Below are 6,926 nucleotides of genomic sequence, written 5' to 3'. Positions count from 1 at the left end.
TGTACATTATAGTGTTCTTTTTGCCCTCCACCTTCACCCACACTTTCACAGTTTTTCCATAAGTGTAAATTTTTAAGGCCACAGATCCCATATCTTCCCAGTGTCACTTTTTAGAATGAATCTTCTATGCCTTGCTCGGGTGAAAGGCCTTGGTTGTAATAAGAATACATAGCCAGCCTGGCACAGTGGCACACACCTGTAATCCCAGCACTTTGGGAGGCCGAGGCGGTGGATCACCTGAGATCAGGAGTTCGTGACCAACCTAACTAACATGATGAAGCCCTATCTCTACTAAATATGAAAAAATTAGCCAGGTGTGGTGGCACATGCCTGTAATCCAAGCTACTTGGGAGCCTGAGACAGGAGAATCACTTGTACCTGGGAGGTGAAGGTTCAGTGAGCTGAAATCGTGCCATTGCATCCCAGCCTGGGCAACAAGAGTGAAACTCCATCTCAAAAAAAAAAAAAAAAAAAAAGAATATATAGCCAGGAAGGCCAGGTTTCTGTAGTTCTCTAACTTCATATCTCTATACAAATTCCACTGGGCAGGGGCCAGGCGTTTGCACTCTCTGGAGAGAATTCTATGGCCACATCTCTGAATATTGAGTCCCGTGTCTCAGAGTCAGGGATGTCCTGGAGTCTTAGCTATAAATCTTCCAATAACAGCAGGTCACAGAACGATGGAGGCTGTGGCAGAATCACCTAGGCCTCCCAGAACAGAGGACACAGGCAGTGAAGACCGAATCCCAAGCTCTGGCTGGAGCAAGAGGTGCGATCTTTTAAAAAATATGGCTTAAGTTATGGTATAGTGTCCTTTCATCTTGATGGCTTCTCTATTAACATTCCTTGTAGTGCATGTCTACTGGTGAAAGACTTTCTCAGTTTTTATTTACCTGGGAATATCTTACTTTTTTCTTTATTTTGGGGGGATAGTTTTGCCAGGTACAGAATTCATACTTGACTGTTTTTCCTCCTGGGGCTTTAAATATTTTATCTTACTGCCTTCTAGCCTGCATGGTTTCTGAAGAAAAATTGGCTGTTAATACTTTTGACTGTAATTGTCCTGTTCTTTGACTGTTACTACTGTTATATGTGATTAGATGCTTCTTTCTTTCTGCTTTCAAGATTTTCTCTTTTCTTTGGCTTTCAGTAATTTTACTATAGTGTGTCTTGATGTGTCTTAAAATTCATCCTTCTTAGATTTTGTTGTTATTCTTGTATGTAGAGATTCGTGTCTTTCATCAAATTTGGGAAGATTTTGGCTATTATTTCTTCAAAAATTCTTTCGCTTTCTCCCTCTCCTATCCCTCTTGGAATCTCATTATGCATGTGTTGGTATAGTTGGTATTGTCCTACTGGTCTTGTAGGCTCTGCATATCTATCTTTTTCACTTTTTTTGTTTTTACTCCTCAGATGAAATAATCTTAATTTGCCCGTCTTCAGATAATACTGATACTTTCTTCTGTCTGACCAAATCTGTTGGTGAACACCTCTAGTGAAATTGCCTTTCTGTTATACTTTTTATCTCCAAAATTTCTATTTGGTTCTTTTTAAAAATTAATTTTTAATCACTTTATTGATATTTACTATTTGATGAGACATTGTTCTCCGATTTTCATGAGTTCTTTTCCTATGGGTTCTTTTAGCCTTTTAGCATATTTAAGGTAGTTCATTTAAAGTCTTTTTTTTTTTTTTTTTTTTGAGACAGGTTCTCCCTCAGTCACCCAGGCTGGAATGCAGTGGTGCCATCTTGACTTATCACAACTCTGCCTCCTGGGCTGAAGTGATTCTCCTGCCTCAGCCTCCTAAGTAGCTGGGACTACAGGCACGAGCCACCATGCCTGGCTAATTAGGTCTTTTTCTAATGTATCCAATGCCTAGGCTTTCTGAGGGAGGCTTCTACTAGTTTATTTTTTCCCCGTGAATGGCCAAACTTTCTTCTTTTTTTTGTTTTGCATGTCTCATAACTTTTTGTTGTTAACTGGACATTTTTAACATTATAATGTAGTGACACTGGAAATCAGATGCCCCCCACCCCAGTATTGCTGTTGCTTATTGTGGGTTATTGTTATTTGTTTTGTTATTAGTTTCCTGAACTATTTTTATAAAGTCTGTATGTTATATGTGGTCAATGAAGTCTGTGTTCCATTAGCTTAGTGGTCAGCTAGTGTTGTAGTTTCATTAAATGACTTAGGCCAATAAAAGAAAAAGATAGGAGCCACCATATCCTCCTAGTCTTTGCAGGTTGCCTCTGGGTTAGGTTACTCTTCAGTGCTTGCTGGGCCATTTACAACTCTGCCTTAGCCTTGTGAAAGGAAAATAAATCTTGGGGCCCCCAAATCACTAAGCTAAAGGGGAAAGTCAAGCTGGGAACTGCTTAGGGCAAATCTGCCTCCCATTCTATTCAAAGTCACCCCTCTGCTCACTGAGATAAATGCATATCTGATTGCTTCATTTGGAGAAGCTAATCAGAAACTCAGAAGAATGCAACAATTTGTCCCTTATCTACCTATGACCTGGAAGCCCCCTCCCCACTTCAAGTTGTCCCACCTTTCCTGACTGAACCAATGTACATCCAACACATATTGACTGATGTCTCATGTCTCCCTAAAATGTGAAAAAAGAAGGTGTGCCCCTACCATCTTGGACACATGTCATCAAGAACTCCTGAGGCTGTATCATGGGCGCACATCCTCAACCTTGGCAAATTAACTTTCTAAATTAACTGAGACTTGTCTCAGATTTTTGGGGTTCACAGCCTTCACTTTCTATTTGCATAAAACCTGAAAATTCACCAGAGGTGAGTGCTTAAGGTCTTCTCAGGCCTTTTCAGAGCATGTGTCCAACCCTGGTCGTGTGCCTCATCTCCTTGATCCCCCAGTATAGGTGGTAGCTTTTAAAATCCCTTATTCCCCTTGGCATCTCCTTTCCCAAGCCCTTCTTCCCTAGATTTGGTCTGTTTATTGCTTGTCCTGAGTGTCATTCATTGCCCTAGTCTGCTGCAGCCAACACTTTTGCCTTCAAATGCTTTCAGCAAGCCACTACTTGGGAAGTCGCTCCAGTCCCAGGAATGCTCTGAGTTGGGCAAAACAAAGGCAAGCCCTTTCACCAATTCTTCAGGGAGCTACCAGACAGGCTGCTTGAAACCTGCAACCACAGTTCTTGGAGAATAAGGTTCATGTTTCTCCTTGTGGCATTAGCAACCTGAACTCAGGGTATGGGTTGCCATCTTCACAGTCATACTGCTCTGGAGAGTGAGATATGGTAGGCAGGCAATTTAAATACCATAGCACTCTTTTATGGCAATTTAGCAGCTTCTTTCTTTATTGAGCTTTTTGTAAGTTCTTGACTGGATTCCAGAGTTCTACAAAAGTTGATTTAGATAATTTTGCTTTATTCATGGATTTTGTGGAGAAATGGAGTCCTGGAATTCTCCACCATTTTCAGTAACATCACTCCTTTCTTTACCTTTTTGTATCCTTCATTGCATCTTTATATATTCCTAAAATTTTAAAAATTGTTTTTATCTTTATAAATAGGATATTACATTGCATAGTATTATTTGTCCTTTTTCAAAAGCTGAATATTATATAGCCACAGTTCATCCCTGTCTTTGTATGTGATACTGTGCTTCACATTTTTCCTGGTGAAGGATATTCTGGAGTGGAAGTATTTCAGAAAGATTGATTTGGCCTTCACTATGTAAATATTGTTTGCATGCCTTAATTCAGGGTGAGTTAGCCTAAGGGATGCTCATCTTTCTTCTGTTTTTTTTTTTTTTTTTGAGATGGAGTCTCACTCTGTTGCCCAGGCTGGAGTGCAGTGGTGTGATCTCGGCTCACCGCAACCTCTGCCTCCCCGATTCAAGCGATTCTCCTGCCTCAGCCTCCTGAGTAGCAGGGATTATAGGTGCCCGCCACCATGCCCGGCTAATTTTTGTATTTTTAGTGGAGACGAGGTTTTACCATGTTGGCCAGGCTGTTCTCGAACTCCTGACCTCAGGTAATCAACCTACCTCGGCCTCCCAAAGTGTTGGAATTACAGGTGTGAGCCACTGAGCCCAGCTGGGATGCTCATCTTTCTAGGTATGAATCAGCAGGTAGTTTGAAAACTCCTGGTATGTGCAACATGGTGCTAACCCCCAAAGGGTATGTTGGTGTGGGAAGTTGGCCCCAGCTGATGCCTGACTCAAATATGAGATGATAAGGATGGGTGCAGAGGTGACTATCCGTGAACACAGAAATGGAGGGGAGAATTCCAAGGCACTTTTGAAAAAGAATTAACAGACTATGGAAACTTGGATATGATGATAGACAATCAGGAATTGAAACCACCTCCCAGGATTTCAAGCCTCAAAAGTCAGGGGAAGAAGTGATTCTACTAAGAAAAACAAAACAGTTTTGAAAAATGACAATGCACAGCTGGATTTGCATTATATTGCATGAACATCTCAGGGTCTGTTCTTCATTAGGTTATTCCTCAATCAAGGCAAGAGTCTTAACTCTTCTCTTTGATTTTGGAGTCTTCCTCCTCAAATCTAGCTTGCACGCTACACTGTCAGAATGAAACCCATTTCACTGCTTTTCTAGAGGACTACTTACTGCTTAGAGTACCTGGCTTCCCAGCCATTACCTCCCTGCCCAGTTATCTGCTCCCGCCCTCCCCAGGTGGAGTTGAGGCAATGTTCTTCTCACTGACTTCACCAGCTGTGGCTGGTGAAGTTTTCCCTTCCAGAGCCTCTCTGTCTTCCTGTTGCCTTTCTAAGTTCTGTAATTCCTTTGGGCCCTAGCTTGGGTCCTGCTTTTTTCATTAAGTCTTTCAACATGTCTTTCTTCCTTTTCAGAATAGGAGTTGTATATGGGTCTGTAAGGGTGGAAAGGTGTGATACCTTTACTTACCCATCATAAGGGTCACAGCTGATGCTCTTATAACAAAAGACGGATTAACAAGGGAAAAGCATAATACATTTATTTTATCAAAGTTCTTTTTGTTATTTTGATATCTAAACGCTTTCATGTATTTGCTTCACTTGTCTATGCAGATATATTTTGCAGATACGCAAAATTAAGATCTTTCTGTAAAATTTGTTTTGTAAACTGTTTGTGTTTTCCTTTTTGTTGTTTTTTTTTTTTCGACTTTTATTTTAGATTCAGTGGGTACATGTGGAGATGTATTACTAAGATACATTGCAGTGATGCTGAGGTATGGGGGTGTGAATGATCCCATCACCCAGGTTTCATCAAAGTTTCATGTGACACAGGAGCCTTCAGAAATGAAGAACCAAAGACCCAGGGAAAACTGTCTACTTTTATGCTTAGGTTTGAAGAATGGATAGTCCTTGTAAGAATGTGATTGGACAATGGGTTTGACCTAATGGTAATAGACTTAGGTGAGGGGTTAGGACCCAGCAAGGCCTGCCTTTTCAGATTCTTCTTGGCCTCTCTGTGCAGCATTCCTTCTTCCCAGGTATGAAGCAGGACCCTCTGGACTGAGGGTCTTCAAGGGAGAAGGGAAGAGTGGTCTTTCTACATCTTATGACTTGCTCTCAGGGAGAGAAGTTTTAGTTTCTGTGACCTACCTTGGGGAGAGGAATTCTGGTTTCTATGACTTGCTTCAGGGAAGAAAGAGAGGTGGGAGACAGGAGGAGGGGAGAGAAGGTCAGAGCTACCTTGCTTCTGAGGCCCCTTCAGTCCCCTTCAGTTCAAAGTCCTCAGCATGCCAAAGTGACAGACTTTGCGATATTGTTTTCTGAGCCCAACAAGTGCTTATTTGGAATTTTACCCATTGAAGGTCATATATTGTTGAAATTACCAAAATTTCAAAAAGGTACAATCTGAATCAATTTCATATTTCTTTCATAAGTAACTTATTCATGCTCCAGAGTGGCATCTATAGGAAAACTTTGTGCTTAACTTAATGAGGCAAAAGAAGTATATCCACTTGAAAATATTCATTATTTAGCCATTTAAGTCAGAGGAGCTTCTAGCCAAAGTTTAAAAATGTTTGCACTTAGACAACACCTGCACCCCCCACCTCTGTACCTAGGGTCCTCCCTGTGGCTTCCCCATCAGGCAAGGCAGTGCAGAGCCAGCAAAGGGTACCATCTGGCAGGGCCTCCCCACCACCCATGCAGCCCCGTAGTGCTGCCTAGGGTCAGGTGCCCTCGAAGCTCCATCACTAAACTGCTCAGTGGGACTTACAGGCACTGCTTATTGGAAACAGTCTTCCACTGGATGTTTTATATTCAGAGATTCATCAGGGGTAAATCTGACTGAAAGAGAGATTTATTTTGAAAGCCAAGTTTCTTCAGAGGCTTGTCAGTGAAGCTTCAGAGTTCAAGGCTGCTACATGTCAGTGAGATCAACTGTGTGCCTTTGACACATTGGACTTAGGTAATCAGTCCAGTGTGGAGTTTGGGGCTGGGAGTGGCCATTGGGACAATTCAAGCATAAGAGGGATGGGAACAGGCTGTGCATAAGGGAGGACTCAGTTTGTGTTTATGATGGTAAATTAGGGCCATGAAGTCCTTGTGGGTTCGACTCTCAAAGTAATTACATCTTTGCTAAGATCTGCCAATTCTTTCTGAAGGGGGTAGATTGAAACTACAATTTTAACTCTTGGTTGAATTGCTACTTCTTTTATCAGGTAAAATTCATTGCAAAAGTGAAATCTTTTGGCTAGTTCTGCACTGCCAGAGCCTTCCATTATTATCTTTTTCAGAAACATGTTGATGAATAAGGACCTTCACTGCAGCATTATAGTGATGTGAAATAACTGGAGAAGTTGAAAATATTTAGCCACTGAGGAATGAATGGTTTAATAATTTATGGTACATCCTTATTGTGGGATACTATTCAAGTATTAAAAAATAAGGCCTGCTGGGTGCAGTGGTTCACGCCTGTAATCCCAGCACTTTGGGAGGCTGA

This window comes from Hylobates moloch, unplaced genomic scaffold (genome assembly GCF_009828535.3).
Source record: "Hylobates moloch isolate HMO894 unplaced genomic scaffold, HMol_V3 SCAFFOLD_3, whole genome shotgun sequence".
Classification (NCBI taxonomy): domain Eukaryota; kingdom Metazoa; phylum Chordata; class Mammalia; order Primates; family Hylobatidae; genus Hylobates; species Hylobates moloch.
This window is presented reverse-complemented; position numbering follows the sequence as displayed.